At 42.3% G+C, this 13,831-nt stretch overlaps 2 long non-coding RNA genes across 3 annotated transcripts; one reads left to right on the top strand and one right to left on the bottom strand.

Annotated features, from left to right (window-relative positions):
• Nucleotides 1-338: 338 nt before the first annotated feature.
• Nucleotides 339-3,423, bottom strand: LOC111925820 (uncharacterized). Of its 2 annotated transcripts, none has more exons than XR_015282933.1 (2): nucleotides 3,339-3,423; nucleotides 339-3,129 (listed from the first exon to the last, which is right to left on the bottom strand). It is a non-coding gene; the product is annotated as an uncharacterized LOC111925820 (long non-coding RNA). The 2 variants fall into 2 exon arrangements; XR_002862478.2 differs by lacking the exon at nucleotides 3,339-3,423 and adding an exon at nucleotides 3,200-3,316.
• Nucleotides 3,423-10,114, top strand: LOC111925819 (uncharacterized). The gene is made up of 4 exons (XR_015282934.1): nucleotides 3,423-3,497; nucleotides 4,931-5,209; nucleotides 9,229-9,323; nucleotides 9,398-10,114. It is a non-coding gene; the product is annotated as an uncharacterized LOC111925819 (long non-coding RNA).
• The last annotated feature ends 3,717 nt before the right edge of the window (nucleotides 10,115-13,831 follow it).

Genomic DNA, 13,831 nt, shown 5'->3' on the forward strand with positions numbered 1-13,831 from the left:
ACTAGTCATTTGCCACTGTAGCTATATTGTTTTAAAACGTTATTTTAATGGTAAAAAATGAAAAAAAGTTATTGTGAAATTTTGCAGTGGTATCTTTACCTTGGGAATTTGAAGAATTACAGCTAAGGATTAAAAGCTCCCAATATGAATGCATATTTGAGTGTGTGCTTATAATATATACCCACAGAGGAATACACGAAAACAACATCTATTTTGGCAACCCTTGCACTTTTCAAATTAGATGCAGAAGAGTTATTCTAATTATTTAAAGGTCTCTGAGCCTCAGCAAATTGTATTGACAGAGCTTTCGCCTTCAATAAAAAGCAGACCTGAAATGCTTTTTTACATGTGTTGTTTTCATCAAATTTTTTATTTCACTGTTATTGACTTTTATATTGGGCAGAAGCTGCGCAGGCAGCCACATTTATGCACATCCCCATCCCTAGACCCCTTCTTTCACACCACAAGGTTCCTGATTTCTCCAGTCTATTAACATCTCCAACTCCTGACACAAGGTGATCCAGCTGCACAAGGAGCCAAGTGCATTGGGCTAGCTTCTAAGTAAAGGCAGAGGAAGGGAAAAATAAATTTTAAGGAGAGGATTTGGGAGTGCAAAGCATGAAACTGGGACAGGCAATATGAAGAGAGCTGAGTACTGGTGAAGCAGGAATCAGATGAGCTGGGATGATTGAAGCAGAGAGGAGCAAAGATTTTGCTACAGATTGTCCTGTCATGAAATTGAAATATAGGGCTTTAAATTGCAAGGTAGGTGAGGCAGAATGAGATAAAAGGAAGCCAAGGGAGTAGTAGTGAGCAATAAGCTGTGCTTGCGATGAATATGCACCATAAGTGCATAAACCAATTAATGAAAATATTGCATTAGCATCTGCAGCAGGATCATCCTTTCTTTACATCCACATAGAGCTCCCCTGGACATGTCTGCCTCTTGCCAGTTGAGTGTTGTTCATGCCCATCCAAATTTTCCTTTGAAAGGAGTGGTACTGCTCTGGTTTTAATGAGTTTCCTAATACAGAGATGATGACTGGCAGTGTAATTTCCCTTCTACACTTCGTGCTTTCATGACGGGAGTTTATTATTAACCTTACTACTACATTTTCTGTTATTTTACTCTGGTGGTTTAATTGTATTTCCACCTCAGTCATGTGCATTCATTTTCTAATAGTCTCCTTTCCCAGACTGCTTTCATGTGAGCAGCAGGGTTTTTCAGTTAAGTACTCTGTGATGGTTCTAGTATGCATTTCTTTCTGGTTTAACCTTTTTCTTTTTTCCTCTCTGTCTGTGTATTAGTCATCCTTAATGGGGTACAGCACCTTGTGCTCTCTGACATGGAAAACAGGGACAGTGTAAGCAAACATCAAGGACAAAGCATAAAAATAACAGAGGCAGTCTCCGTAAAAGGGGAATTAATGACTCAGGCAAATGGATGCCACATGTTAGTAATTTTAAGGAAAGAAAGCATCAGCCATGCTTAGAAATGCAGATGTATTTATCGCCTTTCAGCCCCCCTATTTAGCTGTTACTAATGGCGTATTGAAAGGGAACAAAGGAAATTTCTGAATGCAGAAGCAAGGATGTCTTAGCAGGTGGTCTGGAGTAATGGAAATTTAGGGCACAAGCAGCAGATTTGATTCTTATTTTATTAATGCTGACATAAATCAGGCATGTGTATCCACTGAAGGAGTGAGAGAAGTTATGCCAAGGTAGGGTTGGAGAGAAGTCTGTCAGGTATCCCATATCCAATCTAACACAGAGCAGCAGCCCTCTCAGGGACTGCACCTTTGCTCTCTCTAAATAAGGCAAGATGGAAATAAATCTATGTATTTCACTGTAAAATACTAGGGTGTGTGCACAGACAACTCTTGGTATGTGAGTGCCAGTCTAATAATACAAAGGAGCAAAAGTGCAGTAACCTTAGCAGTACAGTCAGTGGTTTGGTATTCAGTCAATAAAAATAATTGAGAGTCAACTCTTATTTACAGTCTGGCCCCTTACCAACACCAACATTTTAGGGGAGCTGTACATTGGATCTAAATGAAAAGTAATTTGCCAGGCTTAGTTAAAGGTCCCCAATGTGAACAGGAATCAGGACCTTTAATTTTACATCCCGGTGTATGTTTCCATTTGGCATGTTACATGCTAACACTGTTTGCAAGAACTGAGGGCAGACACATTTATTTGCTGAAAAATTGTAAGCAATGCAGAAGGCCCCATGAAGCTGAAACAAGGCTTGAAGGGATTGCCCTGTAGTATAGGACAAGCCTTCCTGCTGATGGAGTTATGAGAAAGATCCAGAGCTGTCTTATAAATACCTTCATGAGAAGAAAATCCAGGTGCTAAGGGGCTCTTTGAACTACTTGGGAAAGGTATTATAGGAGCTACAGGCAGGTGGATAAAATGTAACAAAATCAAATGGAACATGAAGCATGCCTGAAATAGCAAAGCTGAATAAGCTTGTGTTGATATGGGTTGATGTGGGTTGTGAACTCTCCATTTCTGGTTATCCATGCTGGACACTTTGCAAGAAAACATACTTTAGCAAGGGACATATTTAGAGTTCAGAAGAGGAAATCCTCAGCAAATTAAAGGACTCATATTAAATAACTATTTGGTTAGATGATCTAACAGCGTTGACTTTAACCCCTGTGAGCCACTTGCTCCGGCTGTCCATCACGGCCAGATGCCCTAGAGCCAGACGGGGAGCAGTAGTGGTGCAGCCCTCTCCTCGTGTGCCCGGCTGTCCCAGCGTGGGCAGGCTCTCCCTAAAGCGGGGCTAATGAAATCCTGCCACAGAGCTTTGCAAAGCGCGGAGCTCCATAGGGTAATTTCCCAAAGAGCTCTTCAGCCTCTGAGCGCAGGAGCCCCGCTGTGGCTGCTCAGAGCCGCAGGAGCCGGAGCACTTGGCCAGCATCCTCGCCAGGCCCTTGGCGCTGCTGTGATGAAAGAAAAGCACCAGACCCAGGGTAGGGAGCGCCAGAGTCCACATCGCCTGACCTGAGGTCTTCAGCATTATCTGCCACACCATCCTCTTCCCTTGACCACCTCCCCAGGAAGCCTGACCGGGACACGTCCTGCAGCTTCGTGGAGTTCCTGACGGTCCCTTCCTCATGCCTGCAGAGAGATGAAACAGATGGGTACATAAACAAAACCGCTCAAAATAAAGCCCTGTCCACAAGCGCACCGTGCAGGGGCCCTGCGGCTGAGCGGCCGAGCCGGGCCCCCTCAGCCCCGGGCCGGGCCGGGCCCCCTCAGCCCCGGGCCGGGCCGGGCCCCCTCAGCCCCGGGCCGGGCCGGGCGCAAAGGGCGGGCGGCAGCGCCACCTGGCGACCGCGGCGGGGCCGGCGGGGCGGGGGAACTGCGCGAGTCCTGCAGCTCCTGCAATTCCTGCACTTCCTACAATTCCTGCACTTCCTGAATTTCCTGCAGTTCCTGCAATTCCTGTGCTCTTGGAGCCCTGCTGCGGGGAAGGAAGTGGCAAGGTGAGGAGAGATGGGAGGGAGGGAGGGAGGGAAGGAGGGAGGGAAGGAAGGAGGGAAGGAGGGAAGGAGGGAAGGGAGGGAAGGGAGGGAGGGAGGGAAGGGAGGGAGGGAGGGAGGGAGGGAGGGAGGAAGGGAGGAAGGGAGGAAGGAAGGAAGGAAGGAAGGAAGGAAGGAAGGAAGGAAGGAAGGAAGGAAGGAAGGAAGGAAGGAAGGAAGGAAGGAAGGAAGGAAGGAAGGAAGGAAGGAAGGAAGGAAGGAAGGAAGGAAGGAAGGAAGGAAGGAAGGAAGGAAGGAAGGAAGGAAGGAAGGAAGGAAGGAAGGAAGGAATTTTCAGTTCTGCCTCATTAAGAGTGGAGCTGCAGCCATGCATGACCTGTGCTTGCCTGCTAGAGTGGGACCCATGCTACATTTTGGTCAGTGGAAAAATCAGTTATTAATCAGCAAAGAACTATTGATTTTCCAACTGCTCTTTCCATAGAATAGGAAGTCAGCTGTTGCAGCTGGAAAGCACTGAACTGTGAAGTGCCACCGGGAGCACCTCTGGCCCAAAGGAGCGTGTCGATCCGTGTTGGGAGCTATGGGGTGTTCTGGGGTCACTGCTCAAATAGACCAGCTCCCAGTTTGCAGGAAACATGGAAGTATGCTTTGTGTTTGTAGTTAACAAATTAGGGCAAATTCACTGTTGAACTGGAAAGCAGAATGGGAGATGTGGCATACTCTTCCACATAAAACCGTATGTTTGGTGGATGTTGGTAGTTTTCCAGTCAATTCATAGTGGCCCTGAGAAATACATCATTTTCCTTTCATAGAATTCACTCAGCAAAACAAGCTTCTCTCTTTTTTTCTTTTTTTTCTTTTTTTTTTTAATGCAGCAGAAATATTCATAAGGTGTTCTGTGAGATATAGTCTTCTGATTGCTTTTCTTCTATGTATAGATCAATTGTGATGGTTCACTCAGGCAAACATGTGCTGATCTGGACCATACAGATTTGCCTATTTATTTTAGTTAGGTCTGTAATGGAGATTTTTATCACCAGCTACTGGGATTTGGGATTCTTTTTATGAAACCTGACCAGAAACATAACATTCTGAGACCTGAAATTCTCCTTTTGTAGTCTTTTTCCTAAATTCCCTGAGTAATATACTCAAGAACATCATTGAAATATGTCCACAATGCAGAGTTATGCTGACATTTACCCAGGAGAGTGTCAGCATCAGCAGTCTATAGTGCTGCATAATAGGAATAGGGCAATGTTCTTTCATACTTTTTGGTATGAAAATTATAATTTCATGATCTAGAAGATGTCCTGCTTTGGATCAGAGTTTTAGCTGTCCAGCAGTCAGCAGAGAGTGAGGCTCACATCTATTTTAGGTACCTTGACAATATGCACACAGTCCCTGTTACTCTGCATTTCACTGCATTTCTCCAACAGATCAAATTGTGGTTGTTTCTTCAGTCATGGTCCAGCAGCACAATGACAGTAGCAAAGATGTGAGCTCTCACAGCTGTCATTAAGAATCACAAGTTCATTTACTCACTACTGAAACTTATCTGAAATAATCCAATACTGTGCAACCGCTCCAGGAAACTGGAAAGAGAAAAAATGTATCTTTGAAACCTGAGCTATGAAAGAATTACCCTGGAGCTTGGCACAAAGAGCATGTGCACATCTCTGTTCTACTGATCATCATCATCAGGAGAGCACTGGAAGGTAGGTTAGGTGCTAAAATTGCTTGTGGAAGTTAGTGCAATCAGTCCTGTCTTCATATAGCACCAATGGCACATGCAGCCCTACTGCATGGAAAAACTGGTCAGCTCACATGGTTTAAGTCCAACTGAAATTAAAGCAATTTATTGATTTATTAGCAGTGCATATTTAAGCTGTTATCAGTGACGCATCATATAAATCACAGCACTAGACAGTTGCAAAATGTTAATAAATGCCTGCAGATTTCTAAGCATGCCCTTATAGCCCCAACATTTAAGAGCTCCCCCTCCCAGGCAGTGTGCATTACACCACCCCATGCTTTGTGTGTGGGTGCAGGTTCCTATGTGCAGCCCCTCCTGTGGAGTAGAAGGTACACCTGCAGTGCCCACGCCAGATCTGCTGCCTCACCCTGTCTAGGGCAGTGCCCCTCATGGCCCCATGTGCACCCTGAGGAGTGGCGTACCCCCCGTGCCACCCCATGCTCTGGGGTACAGGCTGTGTGCTGCTGGGATGCTGTGGGGTGATGCCAGGCCCAAAAATGTCATCCTCCTCCCCCTGCTCCAAGGTATCTACCTGGGGTCACTGTCATTCCCTGGTTGTTGATTAATCAGGATAGTCATCTCCCTGATTAGTGCTAGCAGTATTAGGTACTCACTCTCAAGTGGTTTTGGGTGTCCCAAAAGGTTACTTAAATGGGGGTGCTGTGGGGCACCCCAGCTGGGGATGTGCTCCTGGGTTTCCATGGTTGCCTCTGCCTGTGTGAGCTGAACAAGCTCACAGCTGACACTGCCCTTGTTTCTAGGTGCTGAAGGTTCATCAGCTGATACTCCTTGTTTTCCCTGCATCTGCTGGGAAGGGCCCTCACTTCTGGCTGGGGGTGCTGAACAGATCTCCCTTTCTGCTCCTGGCCCAGTCCAGGATTCTCCTAGCTGACTTGCCCATGGCAAAGCCTTTAGAGACGTGAACCCTTTGTTTTGCTCTTTTAGAAGAGTGTGCAACACAGCTAGGAAGGTCCAAGTTTACTGGTGATTGGTTGTATGGCCCTGGCCAGGAAGGCTATATAGGCTTCAGATCCTCTCTGCATGCAGCTTCCTAGAAAACTGTGGGTTTGTTGCAATTGTATCTCTCTCTCCCCTGTAGTGATATATTTCCTGTTTAGATAGTAGTAATCTATATTTCTAGATATGCTTTTTTTTTGTTTTCAATCTAATATTTCTGTGCCTTTTCTCCTTTTTGTCTTTTTTAAATTTTATTTTTCCTTAAACATGTTTTCAGGACAGTGTTCTGCTTTTACTTGAATTATTCCTTTTCCATGCAGTTTCTTTGAAATACTTTCTTCCTCTGCTGCTTTCCAAATTGTGTCAGTGCCTCTTCAGCTTGATATTACACATTTTGGGTTTTTTTTACTTCTTTCTTAGAGATTTCAGCCACTGGGTCTCAGTCACTGCCCAAAAGCAGCCAAGAGTGTTCCCAGTGGGGTGATGGAGTGCTTTGTGCAGTCACACCCTGTGTGCTGCCGAGCGAGGCTCCTTGGGGCTATGCCGGAGCTGATCTCAGCATCTCCTGTTAGTCTATAATAGTACACAATAATGTTGTGACTCTCAGTGTGCAGCTGTTTGCATTTGACCAGGACATGGAAAAAGAAACAGTAATTTGGGAGCACATTTTTTCCCTTTTTTTTTTTTCCATCTGAAGAACAGCAAGTGGTCCAAATATAGCCAGTTGTGGTGCTTCTCTCTGGTGGCTCTGCAGCACAGCTTGATCAACAGGAAAACGGGGAATTGTAGAGAAAAATAAGTTGCAGTAGTCGTGTTTTCAGATGTGAGAAGATCCTTATGACTGTAGGAGTTTACTGTTCTCCGGCTTGGACAGCACTGAATTGTCCTTCAGAGAGGGAAAAAAAGACAAAGGATGGAAAACAGTCTCTTTTGGGTCCCTTCTAATATTTTATGTGCACTCACATCTCCAGCTTTATAGACCAAACCAGATGGAACCAAATCTTGTGTCAACTTCTTCCACCCTTTGAAAGATGCAAAATGCAAAGTCCAAATAAATCAACAAAATTAGATAAGAATCATGTTGGCAAAGTTATATTTACAATGCCACTTCTTTACCTCACTCCCTGCAGCCCTTCTGCTCTTATGTTTACACGCTCTGTGAAGCTTTATGAAGCTGATGTTTGGGATTTATCCCTGGAGGATTATCTTTGAAGCAACATACCACTTCTTAGTACTAAAGAATTTTTTTTTTAACATCCTGCATTCATAATTCTAAGATACAAATAATACTATCAATATTAATGCACTGAAGACATTTTCGTCTGTACCTGAGGATATGTTACTACCCACAGAGATAAGAAAAATTTCATAAATACATACAAAAATCTTTACTATCATGATGTCTTCAGAGCTACAATTGTAGTGACACTCCAGAGCACAGTACTGTTATTAGCTGCTACACTGCCAGAAGTTACTTCTCTACTCATGCTGAGAAGACACTGAACACGCACACACATCTATGTATAAATGTATATATATAAAAGTGTGGTTATTCATTTAAGCGAAAATAATTTCCTCTTGTGAAAAATATTTTACTTTTTGTAAATATAATGATAGTGATGATGATGATGATGATAATCATAATAATGTAATTTAGGAAGAAGTAGTTTAATAGTTGCATAAAGTCATGTTTAGGCTTCTATTGGCATAAAGGCTTTGCAAGCACTCCTTCTGCATTTAGAATCTACCATTTATTCCTCTGCCTGCAGAAGAATATTGTCATTGTTTTGTGTCTGGACACCCCCATGAAAAAGGTGAATTATCACTCAGAATTCTTTGATCTGAAACAGATCTACTGAAATCCCTAGAAAATTGTGAATAAAGGTGAAAGAGTGACATTTAAATCCATTCATGGATAATTCACATGAAGGAAATATGCTTGATTTAATTATTTTCTGTTGAAAATAGTGGTTCTGATTATGTTCTCATTCTTAGGTGTAAAACTGGATCTTCTTCACCAACCCTGATAAAACAGTTCTAAATTACAATAAATAAGAGTTGCTAAAAGATTTAGGTCACTCATGCTCACAACAGAAGAAAAATATTTTTGAGGGCTAGACACAGTCACAAGACACTAGTTCTTAGTTATTTTTGTACACCACTTTCTGTTCAAAAAGGTTGATCTGAAAGAAGAGTTTGCAGTTTCTGGATAACTTTAAGTTTATGTACTTCAAATACCACAGTGATGTTGTACTATTATCCATTATTGATAAAGAGTTGGGTAAGATTCCCTAATTATTTCCCAAATATTGAAGAAAACACTAGTGCCCCTTGCAACAGAGTGCTATTTATGCTTCCTTTATCTCTTCATAATTTTGTGTAATGTTTGCTGTGGAGTCCTCAAGACTTTTCTTCAACATAATTGTTAAATAGTAAGTATAGTTTTTATTAGTTATCTAATTCTCTTTTAGACACTACATAGAAATTAATAAACAAGGGTACTGTATTTTTACTATAAAATAGATAGAGCTAATCAATGTACTGAGTACTGATTATTTATTTATATATTTCAAACAGGCAGCAACAGGACTAAAGAAGGCACATTTAAATGCCTTATTAAAGGCCCCAGGCAAGAGAGTTCTTCCTGAAATGTATTTTAGCATGCTAACTGATTTATGGATAATAGAGCAGTATGAGATGTTTGCAATGGAATAGGGGTCAATTGAAATTTACCTTGGTGTCATCACAGAATGAAGCATCGTTCACCTAGACATCACCAGCTACAACCACTAAATCATCTGCAATGGGCTGCTGAGCCCATGGCATTCCTATGTGTACAGTCCAGAAAGGTTCTCTGCATTGTCTCTTCCCTTGAGATTGCCTTGGCCTCACTTTGTGGCTTTTGCTGGCTGCAGTGATCAGAAACAACCTCCTGATTTCCAGTCTAATTTTTTCTTGGTTGGCTTGTGCCTTTCGTTTTTGTACAACATTGTATTTTATCTGAAATAGTTTTTCCCTTTCCAGAGTTTACTCATCTAAGGTAGAGGAGTCCTTGTCCTTCCTGCAGGTCTTGCTCAGTGAAGCAAACCAAGTTGTCCTAGTCCTCTCAACTAAACACAGTGAGTATCTCTGTTCATCCTAAAAGCTCTCCCCAGTGCCTAGTCCAGTTTAAATTCAGTTTTCTTGTATGTAGGTGGCTGGAACTGCATGAGACCCCAAGGACAGAGTGTGTTTTGCTGGAGTCACTACAACCTTCCACTTGTCTTTGTCATGGCTGCAAGGTGTGGAGACATCCGTGATACACATGTGCTTGTGTGTCTGTACAAGTGTACATGTTTGTGTAAGTATTCATGTGCATCCACAAACATCCACACATTGCTTCATGTGTTTGTTGCCAGCTGAGGAACTCTCAGATTGCAGTGCACATTTTTATTACTATTGCTGATGGGCATGTCCTTGTGTGTTATGGAACTCCTTTGGGATTCCTCCTGTCCTCATGACTCCCTCTCCTTGTGTGACAGCCTCTTCCATACTGAGGACAGTGTACTTGGCAAGTTTTGCTATCACTTTTCATACTATTAATATTGCTAAAACTAAACCAGATCAAGTTTTTGAAAAACTTTGCTCATCATCTTCATTCAGCCCATCACGTTGACATTCTCCCTTCAAGCATCCTTACACTACATGGCTTTTACTTGTTCTGCTCAAAATAAAATTACCTCATGTGTGGCTGTATAGCAGATGTTTCACAGATGTTTAGATAAATGAAATTTTGGTCTTAGCATTGCATAGTAATAATAGTTAAAAATATCAATTATTGTTTCTAAGAAAGATGCTAGGCTCATCTGACACATATGTTGCATTGCTCTTCCACCCATCTTCACAGATTAAATTAGTTTTTCTTCAAAAATTATTCCAAGTTCTTGCCTCTTTTTTTTAAGTTTGCTTAAGATCTCTACTCTCAAACTTGTGACTGTCTGAGCCCTGTCTAGCATGGACTAAGTCTGGTTCTCACTATCCTGATACTGAGATGATAGCTACTTCCCTCCCTGTGTAAGCGTTACAGTATACAAGACCATATCCCCAATGTGCCTGTTTCCCATTAAAGAACAAGCAAGTCTCTTGGTGTGGTTGAAGACTTACATTTGTTTGTGGATAAGCTGAAAAAATCCTAATGAAGGTAACTGTTTCTGCAGGCAGGCAATGAAAGCTGGAGGTAATGGAAGTTGGGATGGGCAAACCACATGTGTAATTTCTATCATTAAGTTTGTCACATTAAACCTGAAATGAAAATACCTCTTTCCCATGGTCCTCACCCCAAAGGAGTTGTCAGGTAGCTCCTTTTTAACTGTGCCTATGTTTGGTTGCAACCAGTGCTCTGGCTCTGTTCATCACCCCTCTGCTTCCCAGACATACATTCCCACATGGCGCGGGAGAAGGATGGAGATTGGTGTGATGGTGCAGGCAGCATGACTACCACTGATGAGTACCAAACATTGCTGCTGAAGCAGTGGAAGGCTGGAGCTTCTCAGGCTCTGTGGGAAGTCAGGAGAACATATATTTTCCCTGTTTAGCTGTTGGACCTGGACTGAAAATGGGAGCCTTTGTTTCTAGCAGGGATTGTAGCAGTCAGATGTGGGGGTGGGATGCAGGATCCCACTGCATCCATGGGAAGCTGTGTGGGGCCCTTTGAGAAAATCTCCATAATGGTATCCCAAAAAGGGAAATGAAAGTGGATTCAGGAAATTAAAAAGCACACACAGCTGCTTCAGAAAAACCTTATACCTTACTTTCAGCACATCCCTGCAGTATCAGTTGTGGTATTAGGTCTGTCTGAACTCTTTCATTTCCCTGTTGCAGTGTAATGATGGTTTGCTCCCCCAGTCAGTTCATTTTTAATCCTTTTTTTTTTTTTTGAGCTGGGCAAGCCTTTTAAATTTTTTTTTATACTGCTTAATAATCATGTATGTTCAGTCCCCTAGGTGGTATGTTAATTCTTTTCTTTCATCTACTTAATTAGAAGATTTTGTTCTGCATAAAATATATGAGGCAGCTGGGGCAGGGTCTTATGAACTGGTAAGCATCCAATATCTATATTAAGCAGTTTCTTAAGGCTTTGAAATTGTCTTCAGATGGTAGCTGTTGACAAACCCTGAAGTGAAGCACTACTTGAATATTCACATTAAATCCGTCATTGCAGTTAAGTTAGCCATGCATGATTAATTGTCTTAAAAGCAATGGATTCATATGGAGTAAAATGCCCCTATGAAAATCAATAACATGGCTACCATTAGCAAGAGCATTACTTTGAAGATATTAAGGGCCACAAATCAAATTTGTTAGCTGAAGAGTAACAGTGGCTATATGTACAAACAAAAGGCAGCTGTGCCTGCAACACAGCATGCAGGGTTTATGGTTCTTTCACATATTCTCTCTCTTCTCTTAATAGTCACAGTGGTGGGATAGCATGGTAGCTACTTAAGGCAGATAACAGAGACAAAGGTGCTACTTTGCTTCCACCCACCAGGTTTGGCCAGAAGCTCTTAGTCCCCAGCACATGCAGGTGTGCAGGACTCGATGCTGTCAGCAAAGGCTGGCCCCCCGCTTTGCCATACACATTCACACCCATTTTACCTGGTGTTGTGACCCTGGGCCAGCCCCACCACTGACACATGGACAACCCCAGAGTTCCACAGGCATCTTGCTCATCTGTCTAAAAATGCAAAGTTTTTTTTGGATTATATAAGTGTTATAAATTCTGTTCCTCTCTTCTTGCACATCCCCTCAAGCTCCCTTTGATGCTGTTGCATAAAAGCCTCATCAGGACTGAGAGTCACTTGATTCCACAGGCAAATGAAATACTGTATTGTGGTCATGTTTACAGTGGTACACAGGGAAATGGTACAGATTTCAGTCTTCCTAATGTGTGCCCAGAATTAAAAAAAACAAATAACCAAACAAAAAACCCACTCCACTTGGGTGTATTTTTATGTCTTTTACTCACAAAAATATGCTGAGTGCCTGATTCTGTGTATTGCTGCAAGAAGTAGAAAAGTTGCCAGTCAGTTGGGGCACTATCCTCCTGGCTAAAAGCTGACATAAATGATGATGAGAATTTTAACTTGGAAAAGAAGGGAGCTGGGTGGAAGGGGCTTCTTTTATCTCCATGCCTGAGGATCAAATGTAAAAAAAGGGAAAAATCAAATAAACAACAGTATGACAATCTATAATGGAAGTACAGAAGATGAGAGGCTAGACAGCATAAAGAGGGAAAGTGTTAATACTGAGGAGAACAGGGGGGATAAACTGCTGTATTGGCTTAAATATAAAATACCTCAGACATAAAGCAATCATCAATCTCTTTGCATAGCAGAATAAAATATTGATGGTCTTCTTAAAAAAAATTCGGAAATACTTAATTAAATTATCAATTAACATGGCAAAATATATGTACTATAGAAATATTAAGTTGGGATAGAGGCTAATGAATGATCCTTAAAACTAACAGTAAGAGGGTTTTTCTGAAGTTTGTGAGTGACAAGAAGGTGGGAGGCATTCTTGATATGAGAAGATGACAGTATTGGGTGGAAGAAAATGCCTGTCCTAAAGAGGCAAACAATGTGATAAACATCAGGGGAATGAAGGGCAATGCCATTTAAAGACTAGTGTGGAGAATTTGCACTAAAAATAATGGGACTTTATCAGCTGGAAATGGAAATTAGTAGAAAGCACTGGGTCACTGAGCCAGTCAGGCTGAATATTGTCATCAATGTGATCCAACCATGAAGGGCAAATCCAGGCTGAGGATATCCCTGATGACTCATTTCCAGTGGAGCAGAAGTAGCATTCAGGCTGGTGGCATCCCCATTTATGAAGGATAGAGGAGCTGCAGAGGACAGCCTGTGGGATGGATGTGGTAGGGAAAAGCAAGGGCTTGGTTTAATCTTTTTGAAGCTGAAGAGAGGTGGAATTATTCCCTGCAAGGACATTGTGATGCTAAATTCTGGAGAAACAGGAAAAGGAAACCTAAGTCAAAGAATATAATTCACATAGAAACAACTGGAAATACACTTCAGCAAGTATTTTTCCTTGCCAGTGTACTGAGGATCTGGAATAGGATAGTGGTAATGTAAAACCTGGTCATCATTAAAACAAAATTTTGTTAGCTCATGAAATATTTTGACAAGTTTATTTGGAAAATTACTGGTATTTCAGGCTCAGGAGCTCCTTTCCAGGTTTATATTTCTCTGACTGGCACTACATAAAACTAGGAGTAGACAGAGAGTCTCATATCCCAGAAGATTCAATGCTGCAAGCATTGTTGGTCCAAGCTTGTTGGTTAAACCTCAGCCATCCTGGTCTTCTTCCTTGGAGATGGGCTTGCTGTGGGAATTGGAAGAGAAGAAAAATTGGTTCAATCTCATGGCTCAACCCAGCTGCTGTTTTTCCCCTCTGAGACAAGTGCCAAGCACCCTTTCTCCAGAGATGCAAGGTACCTTTGTCCTCTGCCATGTCTCCATGCTGCAAGGAGCCAGTGGGCTTTCTGTGGAGCATGTGCTGTGCAGAGCGTCCCAGCACATCAAACATTCCAGAAACAACCCAATAAAATTGTCGAAGAGCGAGGTGC

The sequence above is a fragment of the Cyanistes caeruleus genome, chromosome 2 (genome assembly GCF_971803275.1).
Source record: "Cyanistes caeruleus chromosome 2, bCyaCae1.hap1.1, whole genome shotgun sequence".
NCBI classification, from domain to species: Eukaryota; Metazoa; Chordata; class Aves; order Passeriformes; family Paridae; genus Cyanistes; species Cyanistes caeruleus.